This window comes from Benincasa hispida, chromosome 2 (assembly GCF_027475165.1).
Source record: "Benincasa hispida cultivar pf3 chromosome 2, pf3_genome.v1.1, whole genome shotgun sequence".
NCBI classification, from domain to species: Eukaryota; Viridiplantae; Streptophyta; class Magnoliopsida; order Cucurbitales; family Cucurbitaceae; genus Benincasa; species Benincasa hispida.
Genome location: NC_143479.1, coordinates 34,849,586 through 34,868,498, shown reverse-complemented (window position 1 = coordinate 34,868,498; position 18,913 = coordinate 34,849,586). Strand labels below are relative to the sequence as shown.

The following is an 18,913-nucleotide window of genomic DNA, read 5'->3' as shown; positions in this document are numbered from 1 at the left end:
GTGCCATAGATTGAAAATTTTGTTGTTGATTCTTCCAAACAAAACTTGGGTGGTTTTTCCACCCAGGGTTGTAGGTGTTGGAAAAAGGGTTGTTCTTTACAAAATATACAGACTGTGGGTTTTGTGGGCAATCCTCCATCGCATGCCCATCACCGCAAGTCGCACACCTTGCAGTGTTTTGACTTATTGCGTTGATTTGCCCACCTTGCAGTATTGGGCTACTGATCAACATTCCTTGAATCAAATTCATCATTGCGGTCATTTGATTTTGCAATGACACAATAGCTCCGTTATTTGCGTCCGAATCTTTGAGTCTTAATCTCTGGTCGCTCTCCCTCCAATCTTCATGATTCTTCAAAATGCGATCCAGGATATTCATCGCCTCATCATAAGTCTTGTCAAGCAGACCACCGGCTGCTACCTCATTGGCAGCGGTCTACGAAGCAAGGTTCAAACCGTGGTAGAAAATTTCCATTTGCAGGCAATCTGGTAGCCCATTATGCGGACAATCTCGGACCAACCTCTTAAACCTCGCCCAAGCATCACTGAGCGATTCGTCCATATCTTGTTCAAAATTAGTAATAAGCTTTCTTTGTGTGGCATTCTCTGTAGGTGGGAATACTTCTTCATAAACTTCTCCACCACCTGCTCCCAAGAAGTGATCTCTCCCGGTTCGAGCGAATAAGCCCATTTCCTAGCCTGATCACAGAGAGAAAATGGGAACAACGTTAGTTGAACCTCCTCAGCAGAGATGTTTGGGAACACAAAGTATTGCAGATTTCAATAAAACTTCGGAGGTGGGCGTGCGGATCTTTGCCACGCTTACCTCTGAATTGACCTGCAGCCTGGATCAACTGCAACATCACCGGTTTCATTTCAAATCTGCTTCCATCTAAGGCCGGCCTCATGATTCCCGGAGAGAAATCATAGAGGTTTGGCGATGCATAGTCCCTAATGGGCCTACTACGATCGTTTGCCAACAGAATTGGATTTTCCATGACAATGTTGTTGTTTGGTGCTTCATTCCTAGGCTGCTCCACCATTTCTTCTTTATCGAATTATGGTTGTTGTTGGCATTCTCTCAGTCTCCTTTGAAATGTTCTCTCAATCTCTGGGTTGTAGTTCCCCAGATATTGAAAGTTCTGCAATGAATTCACAAAAACTACCGTTAACAACTATTTTTCCGAAGACCCCGGCAACGGTGCCAAAAACTTGATGCTTGGATTTATGAAGTGTGGAATTATGGATGATATGTGTTGATGAATAGCATTGTGCACTCAAGTTTCCACAGTGGAATCCAAATGTAAATTCCTCTGAGTTTCCTGATAAGTCCAGCGTCGAACACAGAGACTTGTGAAAACAGTTATGTTGGTAATATTTAGGAAAACTTTGTAGTAACCAAGTAAATACTAAGTGTTGGGTTGTTGTTGCGTTGATGAAAATAATAATAAATGCAGCAGAGTTTGAAAAGAGTTGGTAAACGAGAAATACGATGAGTATTCGGTCAACGGGTTGAGAAGGGATTCGGCTCACACTCCCTAGGATTCTTTCATGCTTTGCGATCATGCAACATGCATACAATAGTAAACCACCTCTTGGTGTGAATGCTACGGCTTCTAAAGCTAAAGCACATGCGATAAATATGTGATAAGTCTACAGGGTTTACACATAAACCTCTATCTCTATTTATACGATGACATTCACACAAATATGCAACCACATAATATCATTTCCATTCCTAGGATGCATGCGATGCAAGTTGACAAACATAGCTTATCTCTATGTCCCTATCTCTTGTTTATGCAAGTCTAGTCTTGCTCTTTCGAGTCCATATTCTAACCTACTCTCTCGAGACATTAGGTTCTTTCTTTCGATTCTCTCTTGAGTAACTCTAAAGGGGTATTTTGCACAACATAAACAAGACAATTGCAAGCAATGAACTTCCTAGATCATATTAGCTTAGTTCCTCTCAACCCATTCAACTAGTTTAGCTACTCATGCGTATGAAGAGAGTGAACAAATGTAGATATAGAACGTCCATTTAATAGATATAAGATGAAGTATAGTAACAATACTATTTCTACTCGTGCTTTAAAGATTGTCTCGCTTTCACGAGTGTCAATCGGCTCTCTTCTCTTACACCCCAAGGTTCTCTCTTGAGCTACCTTGAACGAACTTTGGCGTCACCACTCTTCCCTAGCTTTGCCGTAAAATGGAAAGAAAACTATGAACAGAGGTGTGAACTTGTAAAGGTGATGAGTAATCGACTACTTAACCCCTTAACTGAAGAATGCACTTGGTATTTATAGGGCATCAAAGGTGAAAGGCGGCTTCTCTCTCCTTGTTGGACAGATGGTACAACTTTAATTCCTGGTTGACGCCTCGGATAATTGTCACCGATAAAGCTGGATGTACTTGTGACCATTATCGGCTTTCAACTTAATTCCGATCCGACTGCCGTCAGCTTTCTATCCCATCAATCTTAGTTGTCCTTTCGTCCAGATGCACTCACCATTTACGCCGATCAAGTTGCGGGGATTCTTCTTGGGTGAATGTTTGCGAGCACGATCAATGCAAAGTCTAGCGATGAAGTTGCGCTCGACCGATGTATTCCTATGATCGCATTCTTTGCACGCACTATTCTACACAAAAATATAGAGATCAACTGCTCTAATGCGTTTGATGCATCCGGCCGCAATACTATAGAACTTATGCTTAATGGACGTAGTTTAACATATTCTATCAACGTAATCCAACATTGTTTAAGAACTTTAGCACTATGATAACGTGCATTTCTGCTCGTTATCATACCCTCAAATTTAAACAATGTTTGTCCTCATGCATAGGCTAAAGATTCCTTTAGCAAGTTAACCGCAAAGTTCTTTCCCTAGATTTCTCAAGGATACTTTATTCAGGTTCTATACGCTACAATTTCCTTAAATCTAATTCAAATCTCTTCCTAAAATATTTCTAAGACTTAGGGATTGCAAGTTTAACTCTCAAAAAGACTTTACTGAATTCCGGAATATAACATGATTTATTTCAAAAACAAAATTTTCCACCGGGGTGTCGAATGGTTTATCCTTGCACAAAAATTTTCTTCAATTCTAATTTTTCTGACCTTGCACTGATCTGAGTGCCTTGCCTTCGTTTTTGGCTTGCCCCCACGAGTGTCATGCGGACATCCAACTACGGGCAATGCACTATTTTTCAGACTGAACTAATACTAATTTGGTAGTGGAGTTTCGATCATTTATTTGTGCGTTGATCCTGGTGACTTACTTTCGTTTTGGCTTACCCCCACGTGTGTCATGCGGACATCCAACTATAGGTAAGTGCCTTTCATAACTTAACTCTTATCAACATGGGTTTCCCATTGCGTTGACAGTGGAGTTGTTATTCTCACTTTTTTTTTTTGTTTTTTATTTTTTTTTGTTGCAATGTCGGAAACAAATACCCCACCCCCAAATTTAAAATACGGCAATGTCCTCATTGCTAAAGGAGTAAAATAAGTCATGCGATGGTTGTAGAATGCATTGTAAAGAAAATTTGAAAGGAAGCTAGCAAACCCCTAACTTCGAGAAATATTTCATGATGTGTGTATCTTAAGATTTACGTTGATTCTAGTATATACGAAAGAGATAGAAGCATATTTTTCATCATTGAAATCATACTTGGTAGAGAAGAACATGCGGTAACTACGAAAGTTATCTATTTGTTATATGATTGCGGTAGTCAAGGAGGATACGGTAATAAAACTTTGAAAAGTAATATGCAATGCGATAGCGCAAAATTTTAAGTAAGAATAAGGAAGAGTACACCCCCAAATTTAGAACTGTCGCCTGCATTGTACTGACGCATCCATCTTGCGCGATCATTCTTTGTTGGGTTGTGGTGGTGGAATAAGATAAGTGTTGCTTCGCGTACGTTCCCGCAATCTAGCGCTTCAATCATTGTAAGGAAAACACAGAGAGGGTCAAATTATTTCAAACAAAATAAAAGGGCATTTTTTTTTTTAACAAATTGTAGTAGAACGAAAAAGTGAAAAGATAGCTGAAGGGATGGTGAAAATTCTGAGTAGTGGAGAAAAAGGGTTGAAGACTTGAAGTTTCCCAAAACTTGTGTCCCTGATAAATTGTTATCATTTGATAACGCAGGGACCACCCACTTTCTTCTTCATTCGAAGTTTCTTAGTTCCATGGAGTCGACTTGGCGATGCAAGTCTTCTCCATGGTATGCCTTTACTCACTGCCCATTGACTTTGAAGATGTTAGTTCCGTCGTCATTTGATAATTCCACTATGCCATGCGGAAGCACTTGTTGAATTATGAACAGTCCGGAACAACGAGACTTTAACTTTCCCAGGAAGAGTCGCAGACATGAATTGAAAAGCAAGACCTTTTGCCCGACTTGGAGATTCTTACCACATATGCGTAAGCACTCTTTGTAAATTTTCGCATTTTCTTATGCGTTGTTCCTCCATTCTTCTAGATCAACTAATTGCATTTGCGCGCTTCCCTTGCTTTCTTTAAGTCGAAATTTAGTTTCTTGACTGCCCACAATTCTTTATATTCCAACTCCAACGAATCGTCTATAGAATCCAGCATGCCCCAAGAAGCTTTGCATTGCCTTCACGTTGGCTGGAGGTGGAAGCTTTTCAATTGCGTCAATCTTTGCTTTGTCCACCTCCAACCCTTATCGGGAGACCTTGTGTCCCAACACTATACCCTCTGTCACCATGAAGTGACATTTTTCCCTATTGAGCACCACGTTCGTCTCTTCACATATTTTCAGAATTTTCTCTAGATTAGCCAAGAAGACTTCATAAGTGTTCCCATAAATGGAGAAATCATTCATAAATATTTCTACTGAGTCCTTGAGATAATCTGAAAAGATCGTCATAATGCACCTCTGGAACGTGCTTGGCGCATTCTAGAGGCCAAACGGCATGCGGCGAAAAGCGAAGGTTCCATATGGGCAGGTGAATGTGGTCCTGTCTTGGCCTTCAAGAGCTATCATGATCTTGTTGTACCCGACATATCCATCCAAGAAACAGTAAAAATCATTCCCTGCTAATTTGTCCAGCATTTGATCGATAAATGGCAACGAGAAGTGATCTTTCTTTGTGGCCGCATTCAATTTGCGGTAGTCCATACAAATCCGCCATCTAGTGATGGTCATTTGCGGTATTAATTCATTGTTTTCATTGGGAACTACCCTCATCCGCCCTTCTTTGGCACACATTGCACGAGGCTGATCCACGTGCTATCTGTAATCGGATAGATAATGCCCGCATCCAGCCACTTAATAATCTCCTTCTTGACGACCTTCTTCATCGCAGGGTTAAGTCTGCGTTGATTTTCAATGGTTGCTTTGTGGTCATCTTCAAGATTAATGTGGTGCATACAGTACGCGGGCTAATTCCTCTGATGTCAGCGAATGTTCAGTCGATTGCTCGCACATGCTTCTTGAGAATGCTCATCAACGCATTCTCTTGATCTGCGTTGAGCGTAGAGGAAATTATTGCTGGCAGCTTCTCATTCTGCCCCACAAATGCGTACTTCAAATGTGTTGGTAGAGTTTTTAGTTCAAGGGTTGGTGGCTCCACGGAAGAAGGTTGCGTTATTTTTCTTTCTTCCTTCGGCTCTTCTTCTTGCATTGTGATTGATCCTTCATCTTTGTTTGTTTTGGCTACGATTGCATTGCAGGCAGCTACGGATGTGTTGGCATCCTCTTCTTCATACTCTTCATCAGACTTTTCTTCTTCAATCAAATTCAATTTTTCTTCCGAATCTGGCAGGTCTTCCTCATCAGGAAATTTCATGGCACGAATTATGTTAAATTTGAGTTTCTGTCCGTTTATGCTCAATGTGATCTCTCTTTTGTGCACATCAATTTCAGCACGACCCGTTGATAGGAAGGGTCGCCCCAAAATGATGGCCACATCTTTATCGGCCTCGTAATCCAAGATGAAGAAGTCAGCTGGCAAAATAAATTTATCAATCGTGATCAGCACGTCTGTCACCATACCTTCTAGATGAACCAGAGATCTATCAGGCAACTGGAGAGTCACGGATGTGGGCACAAGTTGCCCCACATTTAATTGTCGAAAGATTGACAGCAGCATCAAATTTATGCTGGCCCCCAAGTCACACAGGGCTTGCCCAATATAAAGTCCTCCTATGGAGCAAGAATAGTGAAGCTCCTAGGATCGCTCATGTTCGGTGGGATAATAGATTTGGAACTCTGCTTTAGTGCCACCATGGAAAATTTTCCAGCCCCTCTTTTCTTGGTTACCATGTCCTTCAAAAACTTAGCTTAGGCAGGCATTTCCTCAATCGCTTCACTGAAAGGAAATTAACATGTAATTGTTTTAGCATAGACATGAAGCGTTCGTACTGTACCTCTTCGTTTTTCTTCTTCTTCAGCCTCTGAGGGAAAGGTGGTAACTGGACTTTCACGGTTCCCGTTTCATTTGACTTTGAGGTTCATGCAACCTCAGGATCTACTGCTTGATTTTCTTTTTCTCCTTCTTGCGTTGTCGTAATCTTAGGTTCAGCTATGATAGAGGTTAATTTATTCTGCTCCTTCTTTTCTCCTTCCACAGTCTTTCCACTGTGCAATGTCACAACCTGACATTCCTCTTTACCTGAACCCCCTGGGTTGCGTGGAAGCTCAGTTGTACTTGGCAGCGAAACTTGCGGTCTACTTTTGAGCTCATTTGCAATCTGGCCCATTTACAATTCAAGATTGTGGATTGACGTAGCCTGACTTTGAAGCATTGTCTCATTTTTCTCTATATATTGCTTCAATAGGCTTTCTAGGGAAGAAGATTGTGGTGGTTGTTGTGAGCTACTTGCTTGGTTGCTCTGTTGACCGTTGCTGCGTTGAAAGAACCCTGGTGGCCCTTCTTTTTGTGCCATAGATTGAAAATTTTGTTGTTGATTCTTCCAAGCAAAACTTGGGTGGTTTTTCCACCCAGGGTTGTAGGTGTTGGAAAATGGGTTGTTCTTTACAAAATATACAGATTGTGGGTTTTGTGGGCAATCCTCCATCGCATGCCCATCACCGCAAGTCGCACACCTTGCAGTGTTTTGACTTATTGCGTTGATTTGCCCACCTTGTGGTATTGGGCTACTGATCATCATTCCTTGAATCAAATTCATCATTGCGGTCATTTGATTTTGCAATGACACAATAGCTTCGTTATTTGCGTCCGAATATTTGAGTCTTAATCTCTGGTCGCTCTCCCTCTAATCTTCATGATTCTTCGAGATGCGATCCAGGATATTCATCACCTCATCATAAGTCTTATCAAGCAGACCACCGACTGCTGCCTCATTGGTAGCGGTCTACGAAGCAGGGTTCAAACCGTGGTAGAAAATTTCCATTTGCAGGCAATCTGGTAGCCCATTATGCGGACAATCTCAGACCAACCTCTTAAACCTCGCCCAGGCATCACTTAGCGATTCGTCCATATCTTGTTCAAAATTAGTAATAAGCTTTCTTCGTCTGGCATTCTCTGTAGGTGGGAAATACTTCTTCATAAACTTCTCCACCACCTGCTGCCAAGAAGTGATCTCTCCCGGTTCGAGCGAATAAGCCCATTTCCTAGCCTGATCACAGTGAGAAAATGGGAACAACGTTATTGAACCTCCTCAGCAGAGATGTTTGGGAACATAAAAGTATTGCAGATTTCAATAAAACTTCGGAGGTGGGCGTGCAGATCTTCGCAACGCTTATCTCTGCATTGACCTGCAGCCTGGATCAACTGCAATATAACCAGTTTCATTTCAAATCTGCTTCCATCTAAGGCGGGCCTCATGATTCCTGGAGAGAAATCATAAAGGTTTGGCGATGCATAGTCCCTAATGGGCCTACTACGATCGTTTGCCAACAGAATTGGATTTGCCATGACAATGTTGTTGTTTGGTGCTTCATTCCTAGGCTGCTCCACCATTTCTTCTTTATCGGACTGTGGTTGTTGTTGGCATTCTCTCAGTCTCCTTTGAATGTTCTCTCAATCTCCGGGTTGTAGTTCCCCAGATATTGAAAGTTCTGCAATGAATTCACAAAAACTACCGTTAACAACTATTTTTCCGAAGTCCCCGGCAACGGTGCCAAAAACTTGATGCTTGGATTTATGAAGTGTGGAATTATGGATGATATGTGTTGATGAATAGCATTGTGCACTCAAGTTTCCACAGCGGAATCCAAGTGTAAATTCCTCTGAGTTTCCTGATAAGTCCAGGGTCGAACACAGGGACTTGTGAAAACAGTTATGTTGGTAATATTTATGAAAACTTTGTAGTAACCAAGTAAATAGTAAGTGTTGGGTTGTTGTTGCGTTGATGAAAATAATAATAAATGCAGCAGAGTTTGAAAAGAGTTGGTAAACGAGAAATACGATGAGTATTCGGTCAACGGGTTGAGAAGGGATTCGACTAACACTCCCTAGGATGCATTCATGCTTTGCGATCATGCCACATGCATACAATAGTAAACCACCTCTCGGCGTGAATGCTTCGGCTTCTAAAGCTAGAGGGTTTACACATAAACCTCTATCTCTATTTATGCGATGACATTCACACAAATATGCAACCACATAATATCATTCCCATTCCTAGGATGCATGCGATGCAAGTTGACAAACATAGCTTATCTCTATGTTCCTATCTCTTGTTTATGCAAGCCTAGTCTTGCTCTTTCAAGTCAAGATTCTAACCTAGCTCGCTCAAGACATTAGGTTCTTTCTTTCGATTCTCTCTCGAGTAACTCTAAAGGTGTATTTTGCACAACATAAACAAGACAATCGCAGGCAATGAACTTCCTAGATCATGTTAGCTTAGTTCCTCTCAACCCATTCAACTAGTTTGGCTACTCATGCATATTAAGAGAGTGAGCAGATGTAGAAATAGAACTTCCATTGAATAGATATAAGATGAAGAACAAAATAAGAATGCAAGTATAGTAAAGAGCCTGGAGCAATTTCTTGCCACTAGGCATTACACTGTTTCTACTTGTGCTCTAAAGATTGTCTCGCTTTCGTGAGAGTGGGCCCGCTCTCTTCTCTTACGCCCCAATGTTCTCTCTCGAGCTGCCTTGGACGATCTTTGGTGTCACCACTTTTCTCTAGTTTCACCGTAAAATGGAATGCACTTGGTATTTATAGGGCATCAATAGTAACTATAAATAGAGGTGTGAACTTGTAAAGGTGGTGAAGTAATCGACTGCTTAACCCCTTAACTAAAGAATGCACTTGGTATTTATAGGGCATCAATGGTGAAAGGCGGCTTCTCTCTCCTTGTTGTATAGATGGGACAACTTTAATCTTGATTGACGCCTCGGATAATTGTCACCAATAAAGCTGGATGTACTTGTGACCGTTATCGGTTGTCAACTTAATTCGGATCCGACTGGCGTCAGCTTTCTGTCCCAAGAATCTTAGTTGTCTTTTCGTCCGGATGTGCTCATCATTTGCGCCAATCAAGTTGCAATGAATTTTCTTGGGTGAATGTTTGGGAGCACGATCAACCCAAAGTCTTGCGGTGAAGTTGCGCTCGACCGATGTATTCCTATGATCGCATTCTTTGCACTAGGATAATGCATTATTCTGCACAAAAATATAGAGATCAACTGCTCTAATGCGTTGGACGCGTGTGCCCGCAATACTATAGAATTTATGCTTAATGGACATAGTTTAACATATTCTATCAACGTAATCCAACATTGTTTAAGAACTTTTGCACTATGATAACGTGCATTTCTGCCCGTTATCACTAACTACATGAAGATTTTTTATTTTATTCCCTTCCCACATAATACTTTGATGATATATTTATTTATTATTGGTAGATTTTTCGTTTTACTAAAAAAGAGACGTCACAATAATAGTTTGTGTTTTTTTGCGAAGATTATAATTGAATAACCAAATACCACAAGATCTAAGATATATTGTTACAAGACATTTTACATTATGTTCTCGAGATGTTTAAAGTTATTAGAACTTTTCTTTTCATGCATTGGAAATTCGATGAAATTCTTTAAACAAATTACTCTCATGTTACTAAACATAGAATGTGCCTTTATTCGATTTATATTTAACGACATCAAATTATGATTGTGTAGTTGTTGTTCTTGTATAGAACTTTAACATCTCAACAACGAAACTTACCTACTTGTCTACTTATTTTAGGTCATCTCTCTCCATCTTTATTCAAAGTGCCCCAACCATTATGGAACTTATAAATGAGGAGGAAACAACAAGGGAAAATCATCAAAAAGTAATCCGAAGCAACAGGGAAGAGCTTGTGTCGGATAGTAAAGAAGATGAAGTCGTGGTTGATATGCTTGGCCTTAATTAGCATGTTGGTGATGGGTCATGAAGTTGTAGCAGAGACAAAGCATCTTAAATTTCTTGATCCTTGCAAGCAACCTTCTCCACCACCAAGTTGTTCTTCAGCTGAAAACGTTGATGCTGCAAACCCTTATGATAGAGGCTGCTCTGCAATCAATCGTTGTCGTGGAGGATGATGCGAATACATAATCGAAACCATATTCGTGTCTAAATGTGTAAAGCGGAAAACAAAATTATCATTTACTAAAAGCCCAATTATATGGCATTTTCATTGCGTAAATTTTTCCATTCAAGGAAAATAAAATAAAAAGATCAAAGTATGAGAAATATAGCCTCAATAATTCTCCTTCATTCCAATCAATTTTCCATTAAGCATGCAGTGTCAAAGTACTAAGTCATTTAAAAAGCTGATCCAAGACTCTAGTACTTTAGTAATTCTTTTCAAAGTTGGTTATTATTTATATTTATGATAATATTATTTATCGGATAATTAATTCTTTTTCTTTTAAATAACCAAAGTAGTGGGTGGTTATTGGAGCATAGTAATCGTGTGTTTAAAAGGAAAGTGGTTTCCTATTTTGAAAAGAAGTTTTTTTTACAAATATTTGAAAAGGTTTGTGAGTTTTCTCTCGCGAAAAAGAAACTCACGAAGTCGTCAGGTAAATTCGGATTTACTAAACGACGACTAGGCGAGCTTAACGATCATGTAGGTGCGAGCTAAACAATCTTGCAGTATTTACTAAACGATCGCATAATTTTGCTAGACAATCGCTGGCCTAAGATAAACGATCATGTAGTATCTGTAGGCGACAGACCAAGCTAGACAATAGAGCTAAAAGATTGCATAGATTTTGCTAGATGAACACATAGTTTTATCTAAACAATTATGCATCGACCTATACGATAGGTCTCCGCCATCTCCCACTTGTCCAGTCGTGTACGCGATCGGTGTTTCCTTCGTTCGTCTGCCTCATACCAAGTTCAAACAGAGCCCACCCTCTATATTCTCATACCAAGAATACCAAGGTTGCCTTGTTGGTGGTGTCAGACTCAACTCGACACTTTCGAGGTTTTCTGGAGGCCGTTCATGGTGCTATGGAGGAGTCCGTCCGTGTTGCAGATGAGTTCTGACCGAGGAGATCGTTGAGGACGAGCGCGAATTGTTCGTGCGGTGTTGTGGTCGTGTAGATCGACCGCTTGTGGCTCCTGTTGTTCGAGCAGTTGTGCATCGTAGTGTGGAGATGCTGCTACATTTTTTCGTACAGTTTTTCCCACTGTACATTTGAGATTCTCACGCTGTAATTTCTGTTTTATTTGCATAACTGCTTGTTTGAAGTCGACTATAAATGAATTGTTTATTCATGATTGTAATTTGGAATAATCTTGTTCCACCACTCATGAAATCTCACTTCTGATTTCCTTCATTTGGTATCACAGCCAGGTTCTCTGATATTCCAAATTACAGATTTGAATTGAACGCTTTTTACAGTCGTGGCAGATTTCTGCATTTGTAGTTAACCGTTTTCTGCATTTATGGATGAATTTGATGAACATTTCGGTTTTAAATTGCTTTTTTTTGTTAAACCTTTCAGTATTACAAAGTGTTAATTGTAAGGGTCCCTGTGTTTTTGGATGAACTTAACTTTGCAATCAAGTCTGTACTTCGAAAAGTTCTAGTTCGTCGTGTCGTTCGTGATGAATCTTTGGTGCATCGTGATGCAATTCTCAACGAAGAAGAAGACCAAGTGTTAGTCGGATCGTGTAGCCTCAGGTAAACGATCGTTGGGATTTTACTAAGCAATCGTTTAGTAGTTTTTTTTAGACGATCGTGTAGTATTTTCTAGTCGATTGTTTAGCTAATGCTAAGCGATGGGGTAAATCATTTACCATATCGTGTAGCATTGGTTGCGCGATCGTGTAGGCGCTGGAGGTAGACGATCGTAGTGGAAGCATGCGATGCTCGTTGTTTAGTAGAAGGTGCACGCTAGACAATCGTGTAGTTAGCAAGCTTCATCGCTTAGTTACTACCTATGTGATCGCGCGTATGCGATGCAGCGACACTAGCTAAGTGATCGCTTAAGCAATGGTGCTTCGCGGGTTCGTAGTCACTTAGACAATCGTGAAGGCGAGCGCTGTGCGAAGCACGCTAAGCGATCATGTACGTCAGGCTTCATCGCTTAGTAAAGGTACACGATCGTGTTGTAATAACTAAAAGATCCTTTGGATTTTTCTAGACAATCATATAGCAAATGCTTAACGATCGTTTAACTCTAGAGCAGTGGTAAGCGATAGAACGAAGTGTTTGTTTTATCGTGTAGACGATCACGGGGTGCTTAGTACACGATGGATGGATGGAGAAACGATGCTTTGCTGAGCAGTTCAAGAGTCGGTTCGTCTGTTTGAACTGGAGACTCCTTGTCTTTGTAATAGTTAGCTTTCCTTTTTGTGTTTTAAGGCATTTTTACCCAGTTCATCAACTTCGATTGCTTATACATGTGGTGTATGGTACTTATATGTCAAAGTGTTTGTCATATAGTTAAAAACCCACATTAGGTTGTGAAATTATTCATGCATCGTGTATTATAATTGTTATAATTTAGCATGAAAAAATTACTTGAAAGCATGCGCATGCATCATGTTATAGTCTAAAGGTGAATGGAAGCATGATTTTGCTTGTTTGATTGTCGTGTTGTATAAGTGTTATATAAAAGAAGTACTAATGAATAGACAATGCATTGATCATGACACTTGGGCTGTTTATAATTGTTATGAATTCCTTGCATGTCTTAGCTTCACATTGTGGTGGTTGTTTCTGTTTATAAGTGTTATAAAGGAAATTAGATCGAAAATAAATAATTCAGAGTTGCATGTGGACTTAGGGTGAATTCAAGTTTTAAAAGGGTTTTAAAATTGGATTGAGATAGACCTAAGTTCAAGTGGTTTAAAGAGTTTAGTAACCTAGATTAATCTTTTAAAATCGATATAATAGGATCAATTTGGTTGAATAAGATATACTGCAAGTTTAACCTTCAAAAAGACTTTACTAGATTGCATGACATCGCATGATTTATTTCAAAAAACCTTTTTTCTAGGGTGTTAACTGGTTTTTATCCTTGCATATTTTTGACATTGTTAATTTCTTTCAAACCTTGCGCTGATCCAAGTGCCTCGCCTTCGTTTTGTCTTGCCCCAATGTGTGTCATACGGACATCCAACTATGAGCAAGGCGCTCTTTCTTAGACTAAACTCATACCTACTTGGCAGCGGAGTTGCGGTCATTTATTTATGCATTGATCTTGGCGACTTACTTTCATTTTGGCTTGCCCACACGTGTGTCATGCGGACATCCATATACGGGTAAATTCCCTAGACAACTTAAACCTTATCAACATGGGTTTCCCTATTGCATTAATAGTGGAGTTGTTATTCTAAAAATTTTCTTTTTTTTTTTTTTAAACAGAGTTAAAAGTAGCAAGGTCGAAAAGTAAATACCTCACTCCCAAATTTAAAATGCGGCAATGTTCTCATTGCCAAAAGATTGAAAGAAGTCATGCAATGTTCTTAGGAAGTTTGGTAAAGGGTCAGTTTGAAAGAAAGCTAGCAGACCACTAACTTCTAGAAATATTTCATGAGGTAACTTTTCTAAGATTAAGTTGACTCTAGTGTATACGAAAAAATAGAAGCATGTGTGTTACCATTGAAATCATAATTGATAAAAAGAAAGCATGCGGCGACTTACTAAATTTATCAATGTTAAATGATTGTGGTAATCAAAGAGGATGTGGAGATAAAATTTCAAAATTAAAATGCGATGCGATAGTGCAGAATTTGGAATAAAGTGGAAAAAATACATCTCCCAAATTTGCGCTATCGCACGCATTATTTGTTGACACATCTTGCTTTCCAGTGATCTATTGTCTTTAAATTGCGGTGACGAAATAAAGTAGTTGCATCTTCATGCAGTGCCTCCAAATCGTGTACCTTGATCGTTTGCAAAGAAAACATTGAGAAGGTCAAATAATTTTAAACACAACAAAATCTTTTACCGCAATCGTTCAACACGATCGCATATTTTTTTTTTTTTTGTTGAACAACTAAAGAAGTAACTATGCGATATCAGATAATAACAAGGTGAAGAAAGTTCATGAAGTCTTGATGTAGGAAAAGGATATTCAAAAGGATTGCGTCCCTGATGAGATTGAGTCATATAGTAACTTAGGGACTGCTTATTTTAAGCTGGGCTTTTCACATCCACGGTGGCTTTTTCTTCTTTTCTCGATCTTTCAGGATCTTGATTGCCTTAATCCGGAGCTTTTCCCTATTGATGTTCATTATGATTTCCCCCTTGTGCACATCAATTTGGGCGCAACCAGTCGAGAGGAATGCTCTTCCCAATATGATGGGTGCATCTTTGTCCGACTTACAATAAAAAATGATTAAGTTTGCGGGCAAGATGAATTTATCAATTGAGATTCATCTTTCAATTCTTCTTAGGGATGTGTTCGGGATCTGTCCGCAAGTAGGAGAATCTCTGTCGTGGGTGTGAGTGTGCCAATATTTAATCATTTAAAGATTGATAGTGGCATTACGTTTATACTCGACCCAAGATCACATAGTGCTTGGCCACTGTAGACCCCTCTAATGGAGCATGGTATCGTGAAGATTCCTGGGTTACACATTTTTGGGTGAATCATAGCATTTTGCGTTACTACCACTGTTGCGATCTTGCCTTCATCATTTTGTTTTTCTTTCAATCTTTTCGAGACTGGTGGTAGTTGTACTTCTTCTGTCTCATGTTCTGACGGCTTAAGGGTGGACGCAACTTCAGGATTCATCTTCTCGGGCTCTTTTGAATTGTAAGTCAATGAGTCCTCGGTTGTCACTGCATTCAAGTTGGTCGTGATGGGTTTCTCCCCTATTTCCACAGTCATTTTGTCACTTAGCAAGGAGACTGCTAAGCATTGTTCCTTCCCTATTCCACCAACGTTGCGAGGAAGCTCAGTCGAGCTCGACAACGCTCCTAGTAGTCTATTTTTTAGCTCATCTGCAATTTGTCCCAACTGAATTTCAAGATTTTGAATGGACGTTTCTTGATTCTGAAGATCTTATTCGTTCTTCTCATGTACTACTTCAACAAGCTCTCTAAGGACGAAGATTGCGGTGTTTGCGAGTTGCTAGCTTGGTTATGCGTTGGACTTCTTGTTTACGGGAAAAATTCGAGTGGCCCTTCTCTTTGTGCCACTGGTTGAAAGTTTTTTTGTTGATTTTTCCACGCAAAATTTGGGCGGTTTCTCCACCCGGGGTTGTATGTATCAGAATAGGGATTATTCTTTATGAAGCATACTGACTACGAATTTTTTGGGCATTCTTCCATCGAATGAGCATTTCCACAGATGACACAACTTGCAGTCGTTTGAGCAATTGCATTGACCTGCCCTTTCTTTGCTTCTGTGTTGTTAATCGCGATCCCTTGTATCAAACTCATCATCGCAATCATTTGATTCTGTAGGGATGCGATGACCCCATTGTTCACGTCACTATCTTTGATTCTTAATCTTTTATGCTTTCCCGTCAATCCTCGTGATTTTTGGAAATGCGATCAAGTATACTTTTGGCCTTCTCATAAGTTTTGTCAAGCAAAACACAAGCTGTTGTCGCATTGGCAGCGGTCTGCGAAGCAAGGTTCAGTCCTTGATAAAAAAAATCTCCATCTACAAGCAGCCTGGTAAGCCATTATGTAGATAGTCTCTTACTAGCCTCTTAAACCTCGCCCAAGCATCACTGAGCGATTCGTCATTTTCTTTTTCAAAATTTGTTATTAATTTCCTTCTCCTGGCATTCTCGGTTGGTGGGAAATATTTCTTCATAAACTTTTTGACGACTTGTTCCCACGAAGTTATCTCTCCCGCCTCGAGGGAATATGCCCATTTTCTTGCCTGATCACATAGAAAAAATGGAAACAGAGTTAGTCGAACTTCTTCGGCAGAGATATTGGGAACACAAGTGTTGCAGATATCTATAAAGCTCCGGATGTGGGCATACAGGTCCTCGCCATGTTGTCCTCTAAATTGTCCTGTAGTCTAGATCATCTACAGGATCACCAGTTTCATTTCGAATCTGCTTCCATCAAGGGCAGGCCTCATGATTCCTGGAGAGAAATCGTAGAGTTTTGGCGATGCATAGTCCCGAATGGGCCTATTACGATCGTTTGCTAGTAGGATTGGATTCGCCATGACATTGTTTTTGTTTAGTACTCTGTTTTCAGGCTGCTCCGCCATATCTTCTTTATCTGGTTGTTGTTGTTGGTGGCTGTCTCTTAATCATCTTTAGAACAACTTCTCAATCTCTGGGTTGTAAGTCGCCAGAGATAAAAAGCTGCAAAGAAATAAAAAAAATTATCGTTAGCACACTGTTTGCCGAAGTGCTTAGCAACGGTGCCAAAAACTTGATGCGTTAGTTTATAAGGTGAAGTTATGGGATGAAATGCGGTGATAGAAATGCGTTAAGCAACAAGATTTCTCAACGGAATCCAAGTATAAATTCCTCTGATTTTCCTGGTAAATCTAGGGTCGAACTCTGGGACTAGGGAAAACGGTAGTGGTGGTAATTTTCAAGAAGACTTTGCGGTAACCAAGAAATAAAATATTTGTTTTGGGTTATGTTGTGGTAATAAAATAAATGAATGCGGCGGAGTTACAAAAAGAGTTGATAATACAGAAGATGCGATGAGTATGCAGTGAACGAGTTGAGAAGGAGTTCGGCTAACACTTCTTAGGATGCGTTCATGTTATGCGATCATACAACAAACATACAATAGCAAACCATCTCTCGACGCGAATGCTATGCCTTCTAATACTAGAACGCATGCGATATAAGCGATGAGTCTATAGGACCTACACATAAGCCTCTATTCTTATTTATGTGATGATAAAATGACACACACCAATAAGGCGACCACATAATATCATAATTTATCTATAGGGTGCATGCGATGTAGGTTGGCAAACAGAGCTTATCACGAAGTCCCTATCTCTCGCTTATGCAGATCTAATCTTACTCTCTCGAGTCTAGATTCTAACTTAGCTCTCTCAAGACTTAGTTTCTTTCTTTAGACTCTCTCTCTAGTAGCTCTAAAGGGATGTTGGGCACAGCATAAAACAAGATAATCGCATGCAATGCAAGATGAGAATAAAGAGCCTAGTAGCAATCTCTTGCTTCCCAAGGCTTTTATACTGTCGTTTCTACTTTGTTCAAAAGATAGTCTCGCTCTCGCGAGTGTCGGCCCGCTCTCTGCTTTCATGCCTCTGGGTTCTCTCTCGAGTTGCCCTGAGCGATCTTCTGGCGTCTCTTCCCTTCTCTCGCTTCGCCTTCTAAATAAAAAGGAAAACTATGAACAAGGCTATTCTATATATGGGAAAATTCTATAACTATCTGAACTATCCAAAGAGCTCCTTTACTGAAGGTTGCCTTCGGTATTTATAGAGCTTCGAGGTGAAAGGCGGCTTTTCTCTTATGATTGAATAGATGGGATGGCTTTAATTCTTTGACTGATGCGCCGAATATTTTTCACCGAAAAGCTGAGTGTACTTATTATCGATAGCGGCTTGTCAACTTAATTTGGACTCGACCGTCATCAGGTTTCTATCCCATCGTGATTAATTATGCTTTTCACTCAGATGCGCCTACCAAGTTGTGCCGGCTCTATGCAAAAATCCTTATTGAGCAGATGTTTGCAAGCACAAATCACTTGCAGTACGATGCGTTCGACCGTTGATTTCTTATGATTGCACTCTTCGTCTTGCGTTAACGCATATTCTGCATAAAAATACAAAAGCTAATTGTTTTTATGTGCTGAACGCATTCGACCACAATGTTATGAACTTAATGCTTTTTGGACGCAATCTAACATATTTTATCAACGCAAACCTTCATCGTTTAATAACTTAGCACTATAATAACGTGCATTTCTGCCCGTTATCAGAACCCACCAGAACGCTACATGGGTTGACTGAAGTCAAAAACATCATTAAGAATGATGGGGTCGAGGATCCCCTGTCTTTTAAGAAAGCAATGGAGGATTTGATCACTGGACGGCGGTCAATACGATCCTCAAGTATCTTTGGAGAACAAAGGACTACATTCTTCTATATGTAGCATAAGGATCTGATCCTTACGGGATACAACCTCATGGCTAACGTATTTGAGGGTCACCTGGAGCATCTGGGTCTGCGGGACATGTGGCATCTTGTCTAGGGCAAGAGGGAGATGACACTGGAGTATGCCCTAGTTTATTATATATTGTACATTTTTATATTGTACTGTACGTTAGTCTCCCAAGTCATTAGGACAAGTGGGAGATTGTTGGGATTGGTGTCCTAATTCTCTCGGAGTCTCGTTGTTTTGTAAAGATACATATTGTTCAATGAATAAAATAAGTGTTATTTAATTCTGGCATTTATTCATATCCAATAAACAAAGCTCCTTGGTTATCTTATGTGAACTTAAGCATGTATATGTGATATACAAGTGGATCATGCCTTAAGTGATAACCTAAAT

At 40.0% G+C, this 18,913-nt stretch overlaps 1 non-coding gene across 1 annotated transcript; it reads left to right on the top strand.

Annotated features, from left to right (window-relative positions):
- Positions 1-491: 491 nt before the first annotated feature.
- Positions 492-598, top strand: LOC150037853 (small nucleolar RNA R71). Its single transcript, XR_016528042.1, has one exon. It is a non-coding gene; the product is annotated as a small nucleolar RNA R71 (small nucleolar RNA).
- The last annotated feature ends 18,315 nt before the right edge of the window (positions 599-18,913 follow it).